The following is a 24,936-nucleotide window of genomic DNA, read 5'->3' as shown; positions in this document are numbered from 1 at the left end:
GTATATGCTTTGAGCTTCCCATGCTCTTTTACTGGTAGGTGTTCTTCCTTTCCCTTCTTTCATATTGATGGCCGTGTTTCTGTGTTTCTGAGTGTAGCACATCTTTAAGTATCTTTTGCAGGGCCGGACGAGTGGCCACAAAGTCTTTCAATTTCTGTTTGCTATGAAAGGTCTTTATTTCACCTTCATTCACAAATGAGAGCTTGGCAGGATATAATATTCTGGGCTGGCAATTTTTCTCTCTTAGCACCTGTGCTATGTCTCGCCATTCCCTCCTAGCTTGTAGGGTTTCTGATGAGAAGTCAGCTGTGAGTCTGATTGGAGATCCTCTGAGAGTAATCTGACGTGTCTCTCTTGCACATTTTAGGATCCTTTCATGTTTCAAAGTAAACACCACAATTCTCAAAGATGGTTTTGTGATTCTGGTCATTGCTTACAACATGTTGCTGTGAAAATAATAGAATGGTTGCAATCTCATGGTTTTATTGAATGTGGATTTGGGAGATTCCAAAATGGAGGAAAGAATAAGTTGAAATTCTACTGATTTTTCTCTTCATTGGAGCACTGCACTGCATAAAACCATTGCCCCTCCAAGCCTTCTTCAACCACACACCTCATTCTACCAAAGTCTTTTTTTTACATATTCTATAATTCCATTTGTATAGAAAAGGCAAATATATATGGAGAGATAGCAGTTTATGACTTACATGGGTCTGCTGGGTAAAATTGGTAAAATTAGAGAAAGACTTCAAAAATGCTTGTAAGAACTTTTGGAGTGATGGGACTTTCCTAAAGCTGGATTGTGGCAATGGTTACCCACCTGTATACATTTACCAAAAGTCATTGAACAGTATTGTTAGAATGTATGATTATTTTATGTATATGATATACACAAACTTTAATTTCAATCTAAAAATTAAAACAAATGTATGCACAGTCTTTTTACCTTTAACAGAAGAAAGAATAATCAATGTTTTAATTCTATCTAGACAAGTAATATACAATATCAAATCATATTATATATAAATAATATCTGACAATAATGCTAACACTACTACTAGAATTGTGCTGTCTCTATGTTAATTTGCTTGATCCAACCTGCCTATGAAGTACAATAATCGTCTTCATTTTACAGAAGAAGGACAGTTATCATGGTTTTATATTTTGCCTAAGGTAACACAAATTGTAGTTGGTAGAGGTACAATTTCATTTTTTTGACAGGCAGTGTTAGACAGTGAGAGAGAGAGACAGAGAGAAAGGTCTTCCTTCCATTGGTTCACTCCCCAAATGGCCACTATTGCCGGTGCTGTGCCGATCCAAAGCCAGGAGCTGGGTGCTTCTTCCTGGTCTCCCATGCAGGTGCAGGGACCCAAGCACTTGGGCCATCCTCCAGTGCCCTCCCAGGCCACAGCAGAGAGCTGGACTGGAAGAGGAGCAACTGGGGCTAGTAGCTGGCACCCCAACCGGACTAGAACCTGGGATGCCAGCACTGCAGGCAGAGGATTAGCCAATTGAGCCACAGTGTCAGCCGGTAGAGGTAGAATTTGAATCCTTTTTTTTTTTTTTTTTGCCTGTAGATTTCTAAGCATGAAACACCAATTTATTGTTTTTTTTTAACTTTTATTTAATGAATATAAATTTCCAAAGTACAGAATATTGATTACAATGACTTCCCCCCCATAACATCCCTCCAACCCGCAACCTTCCCTTTATCCACTCCCTCTCCCCTTCCATTCATGTCAAGATTCATTTTCGATTCTCTTTATATAGAGAAGATCAGTTTAGCATACATTAAGTAAAGATTTCAACAGTTTGCTCCCACACAGAAACATAAAGTGAAAAATACTGTTTGAGTACTAGTTAGAGCATTAAATCTCAATGTACAGCACACTAAGGACAAAGATCCTACATGAGGAGTAAGTGCACAGTGACTCCTGTTGTTGACTTAACAAATTGACACTCTTGTTTATGGCATCAGTAATCACCCTAGGCTCTTGTCATGAGCTGCCAAGGCTATGGAAGCCCCCTGGGTTCACTGACTCTCATCATTTTTAGACAAGGCCATGGTCAAAGTGGAAGTTCTCTCCTCCCTTCAGAGAAAGGTACCTCCTTCTTTGATGACCCATTCTTTCCACTAGGATCTTACTCATGGAGATCTTTCATTTAGGTTTTTTTTCCCCAGAGTGTCTTGGCTTTCCATGCCTGAAATACTCTCATGGGCATTTCAGCCGGATCCGCATGCCTTAAGGGCTGATTCTGAGGCCAGAGTGTTGTTTAGGACATTTGCCATTCTATGGGTCTGCTGTGTATCTCACTTCCCATGTTGGACCATTCTCTCCCTTTTTTATTCTATCAGCTAGTATTTGCAGACACTATTCTTGTTTATGTGATCCCTTGGTTCTTAGTCCTATCATTATGATCAATTGTGAACAGAACTTGATCACTGGGACTAGTGAGATGGCATTGGTACGTGCCACCTCGATGGGATTGAATTGGAATCCCCTGGTATGTTTCTAACTCTACCGTTTGAGGTAAGTCAGCTTGAGCATGTCCCGAATTGTACATCTCTTCCCTCTCTTATTTCCACTCTTATATTTAACAGTGATCACTTTTCAGTTAAGTTTCAGCACTTAAGAAGGATTGTGTATTGATTACAGTATTCAACCAAAAGTATTAAGTAGAACAAACAAAAAAAAATACTAAGAGGGATAACATATAAAGCTGCTCTTCAACAGTCAGGGTGAGGGCTGATCAAGTCACCGTTTCTCATAGTGTTCATTTTACTTTAACAGGTTTCCTTTTTGGTGCTCAGTTAGTTGTCACCTATCAAGGAGAACAAGTGGTATTTGTCCCTTTGGGATTGGCTTATTTCACTCAGCATAATGTTTTCCAAATTCCTAACAGGGACCACTTCAGTTAAAATTTAAATCCTAACAACCTCTAGAGTCTGGCTGACAATATCTGATAGGATGATACCATGGATTTCTTCTACCTCAGAGCTTTTGCCCATTCTGTTTCCTTTAGAAGAACACACTTACACCCCTTTCTTCCTGTAATAACTCTTATTCATTTTGAAGTGGAGCATAACTCTTTTCTGTAGTCTTTCTTTACCCTCTTGATACAGGACAGCTTCTTGCATTATTCAGTGCCCTTGCATATGAACTCTACCTTTCAAACCAGCTATCACTTGTGCTCACACCCTCATGTGCTTATTGATATTGACTGCCCATCTGGAAGGCATAACAACAGCAGTCTTACTCCTCATTCATGACCAGCACCATGCCTAGTATCAAATACTTACTGTTTATCTGGCACTATCTGATCTGCACTTGTGTAAAGCAGGAGTTAGTGAATAAGTAAGTTTAATGCTGGTTGTTAAATGCCATCTGTGGATCTCTTATTTCTACCAAACTCTTAAATGTCATTTTCAAAATCAATTCAAATAGAAAAATAATGTATAGCGCTTTTAGTTAATATGTGAGTATAACTGTATTAACTTTCTTAATTTGGAACAGGTCTATACATTCATGAATTATTAGAAAAGGATATTATCTTGCATACTTAGAAGAACGAAAAGCTACCATTGGAAATGCCTCCATTTCCAACTATTTTATTTATTTATTTTTTGAATTATGCAGTAAATTTTATTGCAATAACTATATGTGGATATGTAATAAACATACACACAAACACACATGCATAAACATGCACAGACACATACACAAACATTTACAAAGACTCATGCACACATACAGAACCAAACATACACACATTACAGTGAGAATCCTGGGCTTTGGCTTGAGTATTCACACTTCTAAGTTTTTTTAAGATTTATATATTTGAAAGAGATGGAGAGACAGAGATATACTGCATCCACTGGCTCACTTCCTGAATGGCTGCAACAGTCAGAACTGGATCGATCTAAAGCCAGGAGCCAAGGGGCTTCTTTCGGGTCCCCCACACAGGTGCAGAGGGCCAAGCACCTGGACCATCTTCAGCTGCCTTTCCAGGCCATAGCAAAGAGCTAAATTGGAAGAGTGGCCAGGACAAAAACCAGTGCACAAATGGGATGCAGGTATTGCAGGCTGAGGCCCAGCCTACTACACCATAGCATCAGCCCCTGACACACAGATATTTAGATATATTTATATTCATCACATGAACAAATGAGACTATACAGATTCATTTCTGTTATTTTAAATGAAGAGCTAACATGTATATTTATTAAGTAATCTTATATTTAATATTTTGGGGGAGTACTTACCTTTCTAGCAATTTAATAATTTAGATAATCTGAAAAAGTTTCAATTACAATTCATTTAATGCATTGGGGTTAAGTATATTAAATATCCTTTTAAAAGCATTGCTGAGTTTAAAGGGTTTCTCTGGAGTCAGAGAAGAGGAATGAGGGCATTTGGAAAAGCAGGTAAGCTGCTACTTGGGGCACCTGCATCCTATATCTGAGTGCCTGACTTTGAGTACTAGCTCTGGTTCTGATTCTAGCTTCTTGCTAATGCACACCCAGGGAAGCAACAGCTGATGCCTCAACTACCTGGGTCCCTGTCACCCATTTGGTGACTTGGGTTGAGTTCGGGGCTCCTGGCTTTAGCCTGGTCTAGTCCCAGCTGTTGCAGGCACCTGGGAAGTGAACCAGCATATGGACGATCTCCTCCCCTCATCTCTCAGTCAATCTGCTTTTCAAATACAATGAAAATAAATAAATAAAAATTTTAAATAAAAATAAGAACAGGAAGCTGCAGGGAGAGACAGTCTTCTTTTTCTTTGTTGTCTTCCATTACTCAGAGGACTGGATTTTACCAGCCATATGGAGGTAAAATACATCCCTGTAGCTTCTGGGCTTTAATGGGAAATGAGACAGCTGCTAAAGCCAACACCATCAAATGGCTACATCCTCAGTGAAAGTGTGTATGAGGAAATTTCACCTGACACTGAAAGGAGATAATAAGGAAAATTGTCCATTTGGGCTTCTCCTGTCAGTGTTGAAAACCTCTGTAAAGAAGTTGAAACCTCAGCTCTACACTCAAGTTTTTTAGGCCCACTATTCTACATAAATATTTGTTTCCTTTTCTTTTTCTTATGTATGAAGGGTCTGTAAAAAGTTTATGGAAGTGCATATTATTAAAAAAAACTATGTATATATTTAAAAATATTTTTACCAAAATGAACTTATCTTTGAATTCCATTTTCAACAAATTTTTGAGGGTACTTTCATATGATTTTTATGAGTCTATTTTACAGGTACAAACTGGGAACCACTTAGGTGCATTTTTGCTTATTTCCCCCCAGTTAATGTTCTGCATCATAAGTGTTTTAAGCTATTTTTATTTATTTTAAAGGCAGTGCGTGTGTGTGTGTGTGTGTGTGTGAGAGAGAGAGAGAGAGAGAGAGAGAGAGAATATCTTCCATCTACTGGTTCACTCCCCAAATGGCTGTAACAGCCAGGGCTGGGGCAGACCAAGGCCAAGAGCCAGGGGATTCTTCTGATTCTCTCACTTGGGTGCAGGAGCCTATCTTCCACTGATTTCCTGGGTACATTTGCAGGGAGCTGGATCAGAAGTGAAGCATCCAGTACTCAAACTGGTGCTCATATTTTATGCTGGCATTGCAGGTGGTGGCTTTATCTACTGCACTACAATGTTGGTCCCACATTATCAGCCTTAAATTTGTATCCACAATGAATAATAAATGATCAGCAAAACCCTTCTTGTTTCATGCAAGAAAAGCATGTGATTTGACTGTAAGTCCATCCATGGTGAAATGTTAACATGACTTTTAGGCCGGCGCCGCGGCTCACTAGGCTAATCCTCCGCCTTGCGGCGCCGGCACACTGGGTTCTAGTCCCGGTCGGGGCGCCAGATTCTGTCCCGGTTGCTCCTCTTCCAGGCCAGCTCTCTGCTGTGGCCAGGGAGTGCAGTGGGGGATGGCCCAAGTGCTTGGGCCCTGCACCCCATGGGAGACCAGAAGTACCTGGCTCCTGCCATCGGATCAGCGCGGTGCGCCGGCCGCAGCACACTGGCCGCGGCGGCCATTGGAAGGTGAACCAACGGCAAAGGAAGACCTTTCTCTCTGTCTCTCTCTCTCACTGTCCACTCTGCCTGTCAAAAAAATAAATAAATAAATAAAAATAAAAAAAATAAAAAATAAAAAAATTTCTTTAAAAAAAAAGAAATGTTAACATGACTTTTATATTGCATTGTCGTTCTAGAGACACAAACATCTCTTGTATCCTAATTTGATTATTCCAGCAATTTGCCCCCTGTCAGTCTCAATTAGAAAGAATAAACAAAGCTTTATTGAGAGTCTATGAGTTATAATTAAATTCACTCGTCCAATGATTTGAACTGGAGACTGATTGTTGAGATTGATTGATTTATTCTACTTTTTTACTTTTTAAAAAAATAAAAGGCACAGATTTCATGTACTTCATATATTCAGCTTTAAGACTATAGTGATATTTACCATTCTACCTTTCCCCTCTCCCTCACTCCCATTTTATTTTATCCAAAGATCTACTTTCAATTACCTTTATGCACAGAAGATCAAGTCTATAATAGTCCCCTCCTGCCTGCCTGCCTGGCCTATCAGTGTGGCAGCAGCGGTAGCAGCAGGTCCCTCCCAGACTTGGCCCAGGGAGGCGGTAACACATGGCTGCCATGGCAGCCATGAGCACACCCCAACCTACCCCAGCCTGGCCTAGAGGCTGCCACCACTGTGCCAGGGCCCTGCTGCCATGGGCATGCAGGGCTTCCAGGACTACATCGACAAGCACTGCCAGAGCGCTGTGGTGCCAGTGGAGCTGCAGAAGCTGGCCCAGGGCAGCTTGGTGGGCGGTGGGTGGCAGCAGCCCCCACAGACCCTGCTTTGCTTGCCTGTGAATGCGAATGACTGCCTGCATTGCCTATACAGCGCTTCTACACTGACTGGGTTAGCGGCAGCCAGTGGAGCCACATGCTCAGCTACCTAGAGGTGCTGGCCAAGGCCTACTCTAGGGGCAACATCGAGCTGCTGGTGTTCTTCAATGGCATGCTGGAGAAGATGCAGCTGCAGGAGTGGGTCAAGTGGCAGGGCAATGAGTGCCAGATGGTGCAGCAGATCATAAGCTGCCACCCAAGGTCTGGTTCCTGCTGCCCCTCTGCATGGCCCACTGCATCTGCCTGGTGCTCATCCGCTTCCATGTCAAGGTCGCACAGAGCATTGAGGATAACCATCAGGAGGTGATTGGCTTCTGCAGAGAGAATGGCTTCCACGGCCTGGTGGCATAGGACTCTCACTATGCCCTGTGCAACATCCCTTGTTACTTCAGTGCCCATGCTCTCAAACTGAGCTGCAAGGGAAAGAGCCTTACCATGAGCCAGTACCTGATGTACGAGATTGCCAAGCAGCTAGACCTGAATCCAAACCGTTTCGTGTTTTTGCTTCTCTGCTAGGAAATCACATTCTACCTGATGAGGATCTGGCATCATTTCATTGGAATCTGCTAGGTCCTGAACATCCACTAGCCTCACTAAAGGTCCAGGCCCAGCAGCTGGTCTTGCCACCCTGTGACGTAGTGAGCACAGCTGTCTCCGACTACATCCACAACATTCAGGACAGCTCTGACCTGGATGCCATAGCTAAAGATGTTTTCCAGCACTAATAGTCTAGAGCAGGTGACAAAGTTACTTGATTTAAGAGAGCAATTAGATATTACTCAGCAACTACTAAGCCTGTGTCATTTCACCCACCACATTACTTAGACGGACCAAATCCAAAATTTCTTGTGATGCTGCTGCCCTATGTTCCCCTCAGAAGCTCAACATTCCACAGACCTCTATGCAAGTGAAGCCCATGGCCCCACAGGTGCCTGTCCCAGGGGGCACCCCGGGCCAGGGATCATACCCCTATGGTCTGGACAGGAGCGGGAAGGCCCTGGTGGAACAGAACAGCTACAGCAACATTCTGCATGAGGGGAAGCATATGCTGCTGTATGAGCGCTCCTCACCCATTAATCCAGCCCAGGGTGGCAGCCCCAACCATGTGGATTCTACCTACTTCCCTAGTTCTTCCACTTCATCATCTTCAGACAGTGATGAGGGCAGTGCAGGGGCAACAAACCACATCAGCGGGAATAAGATTGGCTGGGAGAAGACAGGAAGCCATGCAGAACCTCAGGCATGGGGGGATGCAGGAGACCAAAGGCAGAAAGTTCACCCACTGCCTCTTCAGGAAGCCAGACAGTGTAATGCAAAGGGAGTCAGATGGGCACAGTCCAGCTGAACCTGTGGCTCCTGTTGATGCCCACCAGGAACCACATGGACATCACTACCCCTCCCCTGCCCCTATTGCACCTGAGGTGCTAAGAGTGGCTGAGCACAGGCACAAGAAGGGGCTGATGTACCCCTGCATCTTCCATGTCATGACCAAGGGTGAAATCAAAATTGCTGTTTCTATTGAAAATGAAGCCAACAAAGACCTGACTCTGGCCACCCTTCTCTATAGGCCAGTTCATCAGTATGTTTACAGAGTCCTGTTAAGCTTGGCAGAAAGCAGAAAAAAAACTGAGAGACTTGCTTTTAGAAAGAACAGACTTCCATCAGAATTCTCGCCGGTGATCATTAAGGGATGGGCAGCTTAGAAAGGGAAGTCTCCTCAAACTCCAGAACTGATGGAAGCCCTGGCCTTCAGGGAATGTACCTGCCCTACTTGAAGAGGCTTTGGCTGGGCAAGGCAGTGGAGGACAAGAACCGCAGGATGAGGGCCTTCCTGCCTGCATGCGGTCAAACACTCCTGCCATGCTGAACCCTGCCAAAGTGCCCACCCACCTCATGGTGCTCTGCTGTGTCTTACAGTATATGGTGCAGTGGCCAGGAGCTTGAATACTGCAGCATCAGGAACTAAATGCCTTCCTGACCCAGTCGCTGTTCCCCAAGCTCTATGAGCCAGATCAGCTACAGGAGCTCAAGATTGAGAACCTTGACCCCCAAGGGATTCAACTGTCAGCTCTCTTCATGAGTGGGGTGGACATGGCACTATTCATAAATGACGCGTGTGGACACCCCATCCCCTGGGAGCACTATTGTCCATGGATGAATTTTGATGGGAAGCTCTTCCAGTCCAAGCTCCTCAAAGCCAGCCAGGATATGTTTATTGTGCCAGTACCAGGCTTTTTATATATAATATATAACCACCCTGTGGTATGTCTTGAAATATGGTATTATCCTTGTTGTTTAAAATTGTTTCATATATTTGGGGTCTCATGTTTACATGAATTCAAGCATCATTTTTCCTGTAGATTTATAATATCACAATTGATTTTAACATTACCATGGTTTGTATTATGACACTACAATGAAAGTTTATCACAATATATTATGACCACAGAGATTTTTTGATCATAATTCAATGATGGTTCATGATATCAGAATTGATATGATATCACAATAGTGGTTTTATACATCACTATCATGGTTTAGGACACCATAATTATGAATAAACAATGGAAAGCTTATGACACTACAATTATTTTATTACATCACAACTGAATATGACATCACAATGTTAGGATTATTTATTACATCAAAATATATATATATATATATATTTTACTTTCAAACTTTTATTTAATGAATATAAATTTCCAAAGTACAGCTTATGGATTACAATGGCTTCCCCCCCATAACGTCCCTCCTACCTGCAACCCTCCCCTTTCCCACTCCCTCTCCCCTTCCATTCATGTCAAGATTCATTTTCATTTCTCTTTATATACAGAAGATCAGTTTAGCATACATTAAGTAAAGATTTCAACAGTTTGCTCCCACACAGAAACATAAAGTGAAAAATACTGTTTGAGTACTAGTTAGAGCATTAAATCTCAATGTACAGCACACTAAGGACAAAGATCCTACATGAGGAGTAAGTGCACAGTGACTCCTGTTGTTGACTTAACAAATTGACACTCTTGTTTATGGCATCAGTAATCACCCTAGGCTCTTGTCATGAGCTGCCAAGGCTATGGAAGCCCCCTGGGTTCACTGACTCTCATCATTTTTAGACAAGGCCATGGTCAAAGTGGAAGTTCTCTCCTCCCTTCAGAGAAAGGTACCTCCTTCTTTGATGACCCATTCTTTCCACTGGGATCTCACTCACAGAGATCTTTCATTTAGGTCTTCTTTTTTTTTTTCCCCAGAGTGTCTTGGCTTTCCATGCCTGAAATACTCTCATGGGCATTTCAGCCGGATCCGCATGCCTTAAGGGCTGATTCTGAGGCCAGAGTGTTGTTTAGGACATTTGCCATTCTATGGGTCTGCTGTGTATCTCACTTCCCATGTTGGACCATTCTCTCCCTTTTTTATTCTATCAGCTAGTATTTGCAGACACTATTCTTGTTTATGTGATCCCTTGGTTCTTAGTCCTATCATTATGATCAACTGTGAACAGAACTTGATCACTGGGACTAGTGAGATGGCATTGGTACGTGCCACCTCGATGGGATTGAATTGGAATCCCCTGGTATATTTCTAACTCTACCGTTTGAGGTAAGTCAGCTTGAGCATGTCCCGAATTGCACATCTCTTCCCTCTCTTATTCCCACTCTTATATTTAACAGTGATCACTTTTCAGTTAAGTTTCAGCACTTAAGAAGAATTGTGTATTGATTACAGTATTCAACCAAAAGTATTAAGTAGAACAAACAAAATAAAATACTAAGAGGGATAACATATCAAGTTGCTCATCAACAGTCAGGGTGAGGGCTGATCAAGTCACCGTTTCATAGTGTTCATTTCACTTTAACAGGTTTCCTTTTTGGTGCTCAGCTAGTTGTCACCTATCAAGCAGAACAAGTGGTATTTGTCCCTTTGGGATTGGCTTATTACACTCAGCATAATGTTTTCCAAATTCCTAACAGGGACCACTTTTCAGTTAAAATTTAAACACCTAAAATAATTGTGTGTTAATTACAGAGTTCAACCAATGGTACTAGAACAAAAAAATACTAAAATGGATAAAGTATTACATTGTACATCAACAGTCAGGACAAGAGCTGATCAAGTCACTGTTTCTCATAGTGTCCATTTCATTTCAACAAGTTTCCCCCTTGGTGCTCAGTTAGTAGTTGCCGATCAGGGAGAACATATGATATTTGTCCCTTTGGGACTGGCTCAATTCACTCAACATGATGTTTTCCAAATTCCTCCATCTTGTTGAAAATGACAGGGTTTCATTGTTTTTGACTGCTGTATAGTATTCTATGGAGTACATGTCCCATAATTCCTTTATCCAGTCTACTGTTGATGGGAATTTGGGTTGGTTCCAGGTCTTAGCTATTGTGAATTGAGCTGCAATAAACATTAATGTGCAGACAGCTTGTTTGTTTGCCAATTTCATTTCCTTTGGGTAAATTCCAAGGAGTGGGATGACTGGGTTGAATGGTAGGGTTATCTTCAGATTTCTGAGGAATCTCCAGGCTGACTTCCATAGTGGCTTAAACAGTTTGCATTCCCACCAACAGTGGGTTAGTGTCCCTTTTTCCCCACATCCTCACCAGCATCTGTTGTTAGATTTCTGCATGTGAGCCATTCTAACCAGGGTGAGGTGAAACCTCATTGTGGTTTTGATTTGCATTTCCCTGATTGCTAACGATCTTGAACATTTTTTCATGTGCCTGTTGGCCATTTGTATTTCCTCTTTTGAAAAATGTCTATTGAGGTCCTTGGCCCATCTCTTAATTGGGTTGTTTGTTTTCATGTTGTGGAGTTTCTTGATCTCTTTGTAGATTCTGGTTATTAACCCTTTATCTGTTGCATAGTTTGCAAATATTTTTTCCCATTCTGTCAGTTGTCTCTTCACTCTCCTGACTGTTTCTTTTGCAGTACAGAAACTTCTCAATTTGATGCAATCCCAATAGTTGATTTTGGCTTTGACTGCCTGTGCTTCTGGGGTGTTTTCCAAGAAGTCATTGCCGGTACCTATATCTTACAGGGTTTTTCCAATGCTCTCTAATAATTTGATGGTGTCAGGTCATAGATTTAAGTCTTTAATCCAGGTTGATTGAATTTTTGTGTAAGGTGAAAGGTAGAGATCTTGTTTCATGATTCTGCACGTGGAAATCCAATTTTCCCAGCACCATTTATTGAATAGACTGTCCTTACTCCAGGGATTGGTTTTGGATCCTTGATCAAATATGAGTTGGCTGTAGATGTTTGGGTTGATTTCTGGTGTTTCTATTCTGTTCCATTGGTCTATCCATCTGTTTCTGAACCAGTACCATGCTGTTTTGATTACAACTGCCCTGTAGTATGTCCTCAAATCTGGTATTGTGATGCCTCCGGCTTTGTTTTTGTTGTACAAGATTGCTTTAGCTATTCGAGGTCTCCTGTGTCTCCATGTGAATTTCAGCATCATTTTTTCCAGATCTGAGAAGAAGGTCTTCGGTATCTTGATTGGTATTGCATTGAATCTATAAATTGCTTTTGGGAGAATGGACATTTTGATGATATTGATCTTCCAATCCATGAGCATGGAAGATTTTTCATTTCTTGGTATCCTCTTCTATTTCTTTCTTTAAGGTTTTATAATTTTCATCATAGAGATCTTTAACGTCCTTGGTTAAGTTTATTCCAAGGTATTTGATCGTTTTTGTAGCTATTGTAAATGGGATTGATCTTAGAAGTTCTTCCTCAGCCATGGCATTGCCTGTGTATACAAAGGCTGTTGATTTTTGTGCATTGATTTTATACCCTGCTACTTTGCCAAAATCTTCTATGAGTTCCAATAATCTCTTAGTAGAGTTCTTTGGGTCCCCTAAATAAAGAATCATAGCATCTGAAAAGAGGGATAGTATGAGTTCTTCCTTCCCAATTTGTATCCCTTTAATTTATTTTTCTTGCCTAACAGCTCTGGCTAGAACTTCCAGAACTATATGGAATAGCAGTAGTGAGAGTGGGCATCCCTGTCTGGTACCAGATCTCAGTGGAAATGCTTCCAGCTTTTCCCCATTCAATAGGATGTTGGCTGTGGGTTTTTCATAGATTGCTTTGATTGTATTGAGGAATGTTCCTTCCAAACCCAGTTTGCTTAGAGTTTTCATCATGAAAGGGTGTTGTATTTTATCAAATGCTTTCTTGGTGTCTATTGAGATAATCATATGGTTTTTCTTCTGCAGTCTGTTAGTGTGGTGTATCACATTGATTGTTTTGTGCACATTAAACCATCCCTGCATACCAGGGATAAATTCCACTTGGTCTGGGTGGATGATCTTTCTGATGTGTTGTTGCATTCTATTGTCCAGAATTTTATTGAGGATTTTTGCGTCTATGTTCATCAGGGATGTTGGTCTGTAATTCTCTTTCAATGCTGCATCTTTTGTTGGCTTAGGAATTAAGGTGATGCTGAATTCATAGAAAGAATGTTAGGTTTATTTATTACATCAAAATATATTTTAACATCACCATGAACATCATGATTTTTAATGACATTGCAATTGATTACCATGAGACATCATGATGAAAGTTTATGATATATCAAAATTTTACATCACAGTAGTTGGTTTGTGATATCATAATATTGGTTTATCTTACCATAATATTGGTATATGACATCACATCAGTTTTTTTAAAGATTTATTTATTCATTTGGAAGAGTTCACAGAAATAGAAGGAGAGGCAGAAAGAGTGAGGGGTCTTCCATCCAGTGGTTCACTCCCCAATTGGCTGAAATGTCCAGAGCTGCACTGATCTGAAGCCAGGAGCCAGGAGCTTTTCCTGGGTCTCTCATGAGGGTGCAGGGGCCCAAGGACTTGGGCCATCTTCTACTGCTTTCCCAGGCCATAGCAGAAAGCCAGATCAGAAGTGGAGAAGCTGGGACTTGAACCAGTGCCCATATGGGATGCCAGAACTGCAGGCAGTGGCTTTACCCACTAAAGCCCCGATTTTTAAAGATTTATTTATGTATTCATTTGAAAGTCATAGTTGCACAGAGAAGGAGAGGCAGAGAGAGAAGAAGAAGAAGAGGAGGAGGAGGAGGAGGAGGAGGAGGAGAAGGAGGAAGAAGAAGAAGAAGAAGAAGAGAGGTCTTTCATTCACTGGTTCACTCCCCATCTGGCTGCAATGGCCCGAGCTATGCTGATTCAAAGCCAGGAGCCAGGATCTTCCTTGAGGTCATCCACTCAGATGCAGGAGCCCAAGGACATTCCACTTTCCACTGCTTTCCCAGGCTATAGCAAAGAGCTGGATTGAAAGTAGAGCAGCTGAGATTCAAACCAGGGCCCATATGGGATGCTGGCACTGCAGGTGGTGGCTTTACCTGCCATGCCACAGCACCATCCCTTTGAAGTTGATTTTTAACATGTATTTAACATGTACAGTTAGGACTTCACATTTTATCATTACAGAACAATTGTGGTTGTATTAAATCACAATTGATTTTGAATTGCAATAGTTTTTGTGAGTTCATAGTTCATTATGACAGAGTGGTAGGCTTATGATATCACAATATGGTTTATATAACCAGACTGATTTTGATGTTGTGAGCCTCTGTGACTCCACAATTGATTGTGACAATGACAGTTGATTTTAATCACAATGATTTTGAATTCACAGTTGTTTTAGGACATTGTATTTGATTATGATAGCCCAATGGTACTTTTATGTACAATTACATCAAAGTGGAAAGATTACAAGGTTCCAATTTTTCTATAACTTCACAATTATGACATCACAGTTTTAACACTGCAATGTCAAAATTATGGTTTACTACATCAAAATTGATTACAATTTCAGAAGGGATTTAATGACAACATCAATGATTATGACAATGGTAGCTTATGACATAACAATCGTGTCTAAGGTTATCACGTTATTTTGCTTTCACAATAACATTTTGATGTTACAATAATAGATTTATGAAGTCACAATTTTTATGTTTTCATGTTATAACACCACAATATTTATATCACATTGTATTTTATTAATCTGAATTCATTAGGACATCACAATGATTAACATGACTTCACAATTGATTATGATATCTCAATGATTTTTACAATACAATTGATTATGGAATAGAAATCATAGGTTTATGAGATTATAATGGTTTTTATGTCATCAAAATAGATTTGAATTTACAATGATACCATGACATCAATTGAAACTTCATAATGATTGTATTTCCTCTTAATGTCATAATGATTTTATTATTTCAGAGTTCATTAAAATATGACAGTTGTTGGATATGACATCACCATGCTTGGTTTATGGCATCACATTTGTTTCTGAAATCATCTTTATGACATCACAATTGATTATGACATGACAACATAGCTTTATGACATCACAATTGAACTTATGTCATCATAACAGATTGTTTTTTCTGTCATCAAAATTTATTATAACATTATTGATTATACAATATAAAGGTGGTTTATGACTTCAGAATTGATTATTGCACAATGATAAATTTATGAATTCAGAATGCTTTATGACTTCACCATTGATTATGACATCATGGTGGTGGGCTTGTGAAATCACAATGCTGTATATGAAATCACAATTGATGATACTCTAATAGTGTTTATTGCATTATAATTGATATGACATAATAATAGTAGGTCTGTGATATTGCAATGGCATTATGACTTTACAGTTGATCAATAATGACAACACTTTTTTTGTGCAATTAAAATGTTGGATCATGACATCAATGGCTTTTCTGTTTCACAGTTGACTATGATATCAAGATTTTCATTATGGCATCACAAATGATTATGAGAATACAGTGGTATTTTCATTATAGTACATTGGTTCTTGTAATTTTTCCTTTGCTTATTATATCACAATGGTTTTATGACAACATATAGTGGCTCATGTTATTAGATTGATAATGTAACAGTGGTAGGATTATGGTAAAACAATCTTGTTTTATCACATCTCCATTGATTATGACATCACAAGGCTTTCATGATATCACAATTGCTTATGCCATAACAATAGTGGTTTAAAACATCACAATTATGATGTAACAGTTATATTTTTATGAAATCAGTGGTTTTTGGCTACATCGTTGATTATGACATCAGAAGAAACAGCTGCTGACATTACAGTGGTTATTTTATGGATTCACAATATTGGTTTAGGCATCAGTGATTTTTACAATATCATTATTGATTATGACATCATAATGTGAATTATGTTATAATTTATTCTGACATCAAAAAGGATAATTTGTGACACTGCAATTGTGTTTTACATAATCAGAATTGTGATTTATGCCATTAGTTGATTATTGTATCTCAATAGTTGATACTGCAATGCTTTGATGGCTTCACACATAACTACAACAACAGAGGTTGGTTTATAACATCATGGTGATATATTTAAGGCATCACATTATTGGCGTATGACATCTCAATGATGATTATGACATCATAGTTTATTTTAATACCATAATTATATTTACATCACACCTTTTTATACCATGGCAATCATAGCTTTAAAGAATCATAATGGTTTTGTCACCACAATAGATTTTGGGCTCACAATAGTTTTTTGACATCATCTTTTAATATAACATTTTAATGTTAGCTTATGATATAATTTATTAAGACTTGACAATAGATTCATGATTTCATAATGGTATTAGGAACCCACATTTAATTATGACATCACATTGAATTATGACATAATGTTGGTTGATTTAATGCATTTCAATATGGGTCTCTGACATCACAGTTGGTGATATCACAATTATAACTTATGGCTTGACAGCAGACTATGACATCCACAATGGTGAATTTATATTTCAAATGTTGCTATGACATCACAATTGATAATTAAATCACAATAGTAGGTTTATGACATGAAAATTACGGTTTAGATACTAAGTTGAACATGATGTCATAAAGGTATATACTTTGACATTATACTTTATGACATCACAATTTTAGTTCATTTTACAATGGTGTTGACACCGCAATTAACTGTAAAAAATCACAGTTGTGTTTTATGACTTCAAAACTGATTTGTGACAACACAGTTAATCACAATATCATAATGCAGGTTTATGGATTAAAATGGCTTTATGACAACACATGGTATTATGGCATCACAATACTCCTTTATATGACATCATGATTTACTGTAACACTGCAATGTGGATTTTTATGATGTCACAATGAATAACACCCAATTGATTATGATAACACAATGGTATGTTAAATCACAATGGTCTTATGGACTTAAAATGCATTTTTTTCTTTTTTTAAACTTTTATTTAGTAAATATAAATTTTATTTAGTGAATATACATTTCCAATCCAGCTTACGGATTACAATGACTTTTTCTCCCCCACAACTTCCCTCCCACCCGCACCCCTCCCATCTCCCACTCCCTATCCCATTCCATTCACAGCAAGATTCATTTTCAATTATCTTTACATACAGCAGATTGATTTAGTATATATTACGTACAGATTTCATCAGTTTGCACCCACACAGAAACAAAAAGTGTAAAATACTGTTTCAGTACTAGTTATAGCATTAAATCACAATGAACAACACATTAAGGACAGAGATCCTACTTGAGGAGTAAGTACACAGTGACTCCTGTTGTTGAATTAATAATTTGACACTCTTGTTTATGGCATCAAAATCTCCCTAGGCTCTTGTCATGAGTTGCCAAGGCTATGGAAGACTTTTGAGTTCGCTGACTTTGATCTTACTTAGACAAGGTCGTAGTCAAAGTGGAAATTCTCTCCTTCTTTCAGAGAAAGGTACCTCCTTCTTTGATGGCCCCATTCTTTCCACTGGGATCTCACTCACAGAGATCTTTCATTTGGGAAACTTTTTTTTTTTTTGCCAGAGCATCTTGGCTTTCCATGCCTAAAATACTCTCATGGGCTCTTCAGCCAGATCTGAATGCCTTAAGTGTTGATTCTGAGGCCAGAGTGCTGTTTAGGACATCTGCCATTCTATGAGTCTGCTGTGTATCCCACTTCCCATGTTGGATCGTTCTCTCCCTTTTTGATTCTATCAGCTAGTATTAGCAGACACTAGTCAAGTTTGTGTGATCCCTTTGACTTTTAATCCTATTATTATGATCAATTATGAACTGAAACTGATCACTTGGACTAGTGAGATGGCATTGGTACATGCCACCTTGATGGGACTGAATTGGAATACCCTGGCACATTTCTAACTCCACCATTTGGGGCAAGTCTGATTGAACATGTCCCAAATTGTACATCTCCTTCCTCTCTTATTCCCACTCTTATATTTAACAGGGATCACTTTTCAGTTAAATTTAAACACCTAAGAATAATTATGTGTTAATTACAGAGTTTAACCAATAGTATTATCTAGAACAAAAAATACTAAAAGGGATAAAGTATTAAATTGTACATCAACAGTGATGACAATGGCTGATCAAGTCACGGTTTCTCATAGTGTCCCTTTCACTTCAACAGGTTTCCTTTTTGGTGATTGATTAGTTGTCACTGATCAAGGAGAACATATGATATTTTTCCCTTTGCGACTGGCTTATTCACTCAGCATAATGTTTTCCAGATTCCTCCATTTTGTTGCAAATGACTGGATTTTTTTTTACTGCTGTATAGTATTCTATAGAGTACATGTCCCATAATTCCTTTATCCAGTCTACTGTTGATGGGAATTTGGGTTGATTCCAGGTCTTAGCTATTGTGAATTGAGCTGCAATAAACATTAAGGTGCAGACTGCTTTTTAGTTTGCCAATTTCATTTCCTTTGGGTAAATTCCAAGGAGTGGGATAACTGGGTTGTATGGTAGGGTTATCTTCAGATTTCTGAGGAATGTCCAGAATGACTTCCATAGTGGCTTAAACAGTTTGCATTCCCACCAACAGTGGGTTAGTGTCCCTTTTTCCCCACATTCTCACCAGCATCTGTTGTTGGTAGATTTCTGCATGTGAGCCATTCTAACTGGGGTGAGGTGAAACCTCATTGTGGTTTTGACTTGCATTTCCCTGATTGCTAACGATCTTGAACATTTTTTCATGTGCCTGTTGGCCATTTGTATTTCCTCTTTTGAAAAATGTCTATTGAGGTCCTTGTCCCATCTCTTAAATGAGTTGTTGGTTTTGTTTTTGTGGAGTTTCTTGATCTCTTTGTAGATTCTGGTTATTAACCCTTTATCTGTTACATAGTTTACAAACACTTTTTCCCATTCTGTCAGTTGCCTCTTCACTTTCCTGACTGTTTCTTTTGCAGTACAGAAACTTCTCAATTTGATGCAATCCCAATAGTTGATTTTGGCTTTGACTGCCTGTGCCTCCCAGGTCTTTTCCAGAAATTTTTTGCCTGTGCCAATATCTTGAAGGGTTTCTCCAATGTTCTCTAATAACTTAATGGTGTCAGGACGTAGATTTAGGTCTTTAATCCATGTTGAGTGGATTTTTGTGTAAGGTGAAAGGAAGGGGTCTCGCTTCATGCTTCTGCACGTGGAAATCCAGTTTTCCCAGCACTATTTATTGAATAGACTGTCCTTACTCCAGGGATTGGTTTTGGATCCTTGATCAAATATGAGTTGGCTGTAGATGTTTGGGTTGATTTCTGGTGTTTCTATTCTGTTCCATTGGTCTATCCATCTGTTTCTGTACCAGTACCATGCTGTTTTGATAACAACTGCCCTGTAGTATATCCTCAAATCTGGTATTGTGATGCCTCAGGCTTTGTTTTTGTTGTACAAGAATGCTTTAACTATTCTAGGTTCCTGTGACTCCATATGAATTTCAGCATCATTTTTTCTAGATCTGAGAAGAATGTCTGTGTTATTTTGATTGGTATCATATTGAATCTATAAATTGCTTTTGGGAGAATGGACATTTTGATGATATTGATCTTCCAATCCATGAGCATGGAAGATTTTTCATTTCTTGGTATCCTCTTCTATTTCTTTCTTTAAGGTTTTATAATTTTCATCATAGAGATCTTGAACATCCTTGGTTAAGTTTATTCCAAGGTATTTGATCATTTTTGTAGCTATTGTAAATGGGATTGATCTTAGAAGTTCTTCCTCAGCCATGGCATTGCCTGTGTATACAAAGGCTGTTGATTTTTGTGCATTGATTTTATACCCTGCTACTTTGCCAAAATCTTCTATGAGTTCCAATAATCTCTTAGTAGAGTTCTTTGGGTCCCCTAAATAAAGAATCATAGCATCTGAAAAGAGGGATAGTATGAGTTCTTCCTTCCCAATTTGTATCCCTTTAATTTATTTTTCTTGCCTAACAGCTCTGGCTAGAACTTCCAGAACTATATGGAATAGCAGTAGTGAGAGTGGGCATCCCTGTCTGGTACCAGATCTCAGTGGAAATGCTTCCAGCTTTTCCCCATTCAATAGGATGTTGGCTGTGGGTTTTTCATAGATTGCTTTGATTGTATTGAGGAATGTTCCTTCCAAACCCAGTTTGCTTAGAGTTTTCATCATGAAAGGGTGTTGTATTTTATCGAATGCTTTCTCGGTGTCTATTGAGATAATCATATGGTTTTTCTTCTTCAGTCTGTTAATGTGAACATTGATCCATCCCTGCATACCAGGGATAAATCACAATTGCTCTGGGAGGATGATCTTACTGATGTGTTGCTGCATTCTATTGTCCAGAATTTTATTGAGGATTTTTGTGTCTATGTTCATCAGGGATATTGGTCTGTAATTCTCTTTCAATGCTGCATCTTTTTCAGGCTTAGGGATTAAGTTGATGCTGACTTCATAGAAAGAATTTGGGAGGATTCCCTCTTTTTTCGATTGTTTTGAATAGTTTGAGAAGAATTCGAGTTAGTTCTTCTTTAAATGTCTGGTAGAATTCAGCAGTGAATCCATCTGGTCCTGGGCGTTTCTTTGTTGGGAGGGCCTTTATTACTGTTTCAATTTCTGTATCAGTTATGGGTCTGTTTAGGTTTTCTATGTCTTCCTGGTTCAATTTAGGTAGGTTGCATGTGTCCAGGAATCTATCCATTTCTGATAGACTTCCCTGTTTGCTGGCATACAATTCCTTGTAGTAATTTCTGATGATTCTTTTTATTCCTGTGGTGTCTGTTGTTACATTTCCTTTTTCATCTCTGATTTTATTGATTTCGGTTTTTTCTCTTCTTTTTTTAGTTAGTTGGGCCAATGGGGTGTCAATTTTGTTTATTTTTTCAAGACACCAGCTCCTTGTTTGGCTGATTTTTTGTAATGTTTTTTGGATTCAATCCTGTTGATTTCTTCTCTGATTTTAATTATTTCTCTTCTCCTACTAGATTTGGGTCTAGTTTGCTGCAGATTTTCTAGATCCTTGAGATGAACTGAAAGCTCATCTATTTGGTGCCTTTCCAATTTCTTGATGTAGGCACCTATTGCTATAAACTTTCCTCTTAACTGTTTTTGCTGTATCCCATAAGTTTTGGTATGTTGTGCTGTTATACTCATTTACTTCCAGAAAATTTTTGATTTCTCTTTTGATTTATTCTATGACCCAGTGTTCATTCAGGAGCATGTTGTTAAATCTTCATGTGTTTGCATATGCCCTAGGGATTCCTGAGTTGCTAATTTCCAACTTCATTCCCCTATGGTCTGAGAAGCTTCATGGTATGATTCTAATTCTTTTGAATTTGCTGAGACTTGCTTTATGGCCTAGTATGTGGTCAATCCTAGAGAAGGTTCCATGTACTGCTGAGAAGAATGTAAATTCTTTAAGTGTAGAATGAAAAGTTCCATAGATATCTGTTAGATCCATTTGGGCTGTAGTGTCATTTAAGGTTTAGGTCATCACAGTGCTCAGTTTGTGTCAATGATAAGTTTATGATGTCAGTTCTTTTGTGTGTTCATAATAAATGGTTTATTATATGACAAAGTTTTGCATATTGCATCTAACTATTAGTTTATGGCATCAAAAATGTTTTTATGACTTCACATTATGGTATCACAATGGTTTTCTATCATCACAATTGGCTAAAATATCACAATGATGGTTAATACATCAAAATTGATTATGTCAACATTTTTTACTTCAAATTTGATTATGATATTACAATGGTTGGTTTATGACAATGATAATTTGTGGCATCTCAACATTAGTTTATGACAACAATGTACTATGACATCACAATTGAATAGGGCATCACAATGGTATTATGGCACCACAATTGACTTTGATATTGCAATGATGGTTATGGTATCAAAATTGATTATGATGCCAAAATGGTTTTTATAACAACACAATACATTATTACATCACAGAGGTAGTTTTATGTCATCAGAATGGTGGTTTATCACAAAATGATTTTCACATCAAAATTTTTATTATCATACAATGGTGTTTAATGACATCAATATTGATGATTTCACAATGGTTCCTTGGTTTATGACATCGCAACATATTGTGATGGCACAATAGGGCATGATATTATTTTTATGGCAGCACAGTTGACAAAGATGGCACAATGGTTTATGATATGATAATGTTGTTTTATCACATAACAACTGATTATGGCTACACAGACTATCATGGTTTATGACAACCACATTGATTGTGATGGCAGTTTTTGGTCATTGTAGCTCAGTTCATAATAGCTAAGATATGGAATCAACACAGGTGTCCATCAACTAAAGACTATATAAATAAATTATTTTTATATACACTATGGAATACTACACAGTGATTTAAAATAATGCAACAAAATGGATGAAACTGGAAACCATTATACTTAATGAAATAAGCCAGCCACAAGAGGACAAATACCATATTTTCTCCCTGATCTGTGGAAACTAATAGAGTACCTAAAAGGTAATCTATAGAAGTGAAGTTGCCACTTTTAGATGCAATGGTTTTAAACAGCTCTTGTCACAATTGTTAAGGGATAATTTTTTCATACTATTTGTAGAACTCATATATTGTAGGGTTAATCTTATGAGTATAAAGTTGAGGGGCTGGTGCTGTGGTGCAGTATGCTAATCCTCCACCTGCAGCACCAGCATCCCCTATGGGCACCAGTTCTAGTCCCAGCTGCTCCTTTTTCCAATCCAGTGTCTCTGCTATGGCTATGGCCTGGGGCTTCAGATTGGTCCAGCTCTGATCACTGCAGCCATTTGGGGAGTGAACCAGTGGACGGAAGATCTTTCTCTCTGTTTCTCCCACAAACTGTTTGTAACTCTATCTCTCAAATAAATAAAATTTTTAAAAAACAAATAGATCTTTGCAAAAAATAAGAATAAGAATAGGAGAGAGAGGAGGAAGAAGTGTGGGAATGTGGGTGTGAGGAAGGGGTGGAGGGTAAGGTTGGAAGAATCACATTACAGTGTTTTATGACAATAAAATGGTCATTTATGACATCAAAATTGATTATGATGGCATGAGGTAGCTTTATGTCATCACAATTTGATTATGGCAACAAAAAGGTAGCTTTAGGATATTAGAAGGGTGGCTTATCCAAATTAATAGACTGATATAACAATTTTAAAAAATATTTATTTTGACACTCTTGTCTACGATGATTACTGATGCTATAAACAAGAGTGTCAATTTGTTAAGTCAACAACAGGAGTCACTGTGCACTTAATCTTCATGTAGGATCTCAGTCCTTAATGTGCTGTACATTGTGATTTTTTAACTTTTATTTAATGAATATTAATTTCCAAAGTACGACTTATGGATTACAATGGCTCCCCCCCAATAACGTCCCTCCCACCCACAACCCTCCCCTTTCCCACTCCCTCTCCCCTTCCATTCACATCAAGATTCATTTTCAAATATCTTAATATACAGAAGATCAGCTTAGTATACATTAAGTAAGGAATTCAACAGTTTGCTCCCACACAGAAACATAAAGTGAAAAATAATAGATGATTTTTTTAAATGATGATGAAATCAGATCAGACTTATTGTCATGTTTAATCCCAGTGAGAGTCAAGTTGGGAATTGATAATTTTTTTTTTTACAGAAGATCAGTTTAGTATGCATTAAGTAAAGATTTCAACAGTTTGCACCCACATAGAAACACAAAGTGAAATATATTGTTTGAGTACTCGTTATAGCATTAAATCTCAATGCACAGCACATTAAGGACAGAGATCCTACATGAGGAGTAAGTGCACAGTGACTCCTGTTGTTGACTTTACCAATTGACACTCCTGTCTATGGCATCAGATATCTCCCTATGCTCCAGTCATGAGTTTCCAAGGCTATGGAAGCCCTCTGAGTTCTCCGACTCTTATCTTGTTTATACAAGGTCATAGTCAAAGTGGAGGTTCTCTCCTCCCTTCAGAGAAAGGTACCTCCTTCTTTGAAGACCTGTTCTTTCCACTGGGATCTCACTCACAGAGATCTTTTTGCCAGAGTGTCTTGGCTTTCCATGCCTGAAATACTCTCATGGGCTTTTCAGCCAGATCCGAATGCCTTTAGGGCTGATTCTGAGGCCAGAGTGCTATTTAGGACATCTGCCATTCTATGAGTCTGCTGAATATCTCACTTCCCATGTTGAATTCTGCACAGCCATGCCGTGCGGTATTACATTGTGATTTAATGCTATAACTAGTACTCAAACAGTAGTTTTCACTTTGTGTTTCTATGTGGGTGTAAACTGTTGAAATCTTTACTTAATATATGCTAAACTGATCTTCTGTATATAAAGAGAATCGAAAATGAATCTTGATGTGAATGGAAGGGGAGAGGGAGTGGGAAAGGGGAGGGTTGCTGGTAGGAGGGAATTTATGGGGGGGTGAAGCCATTGTAATCTATAAGCTGTACTTTGGAAATTTATATTCATTAAATAAAAGTTAAAAATATTTATTTAATTTTTTGAAAGGCAGAAGTAGAGAAGGATATTCATTCCCTCAAGTGGCTAAAATGGCCAAAGCTGTACCAGTTCAAATACAGGAGGCAGGAGATTTATCCAGGTCTCTCACATGGGAACAGGGACCGAGGACTTGG

General features: G+C 38.7%; 1 pseudogene; it reads left to right on the top strand.

Annotated features, from left to right (window-relative positions):
* Positions 1–3,480: 3,480 nt before the first annotated feature.
* On the top strand, positions 3,481–24,669 carry LOC138846913 (constitutive coactivator of PPAR-gamma-like protein 1 pseudogene; annotated as a pseudogene).
* The last annotated feature ends 267 nt before the right edge of the window (positions 24,670–24,936 follow it).

This window comes from Oryctolagus cuniculus, chromosome 19 (assembly GCF_964237555.1).
Source record: "Oryctolagus cuniculus chromosome 19, mOryCun1.1, whole genome shotgun sequence".
Taxonomy (NCBI): domain Eukaryota; kingdom Metazoa; phylum Chordata; class Mammalia; order Lagomorpha; family Leporidae; genus Oryctolagus; species Oryctolagus cuniculus.
This window is presented reverse-complemented; position numbering and strand designations above follow the sequence as displayed.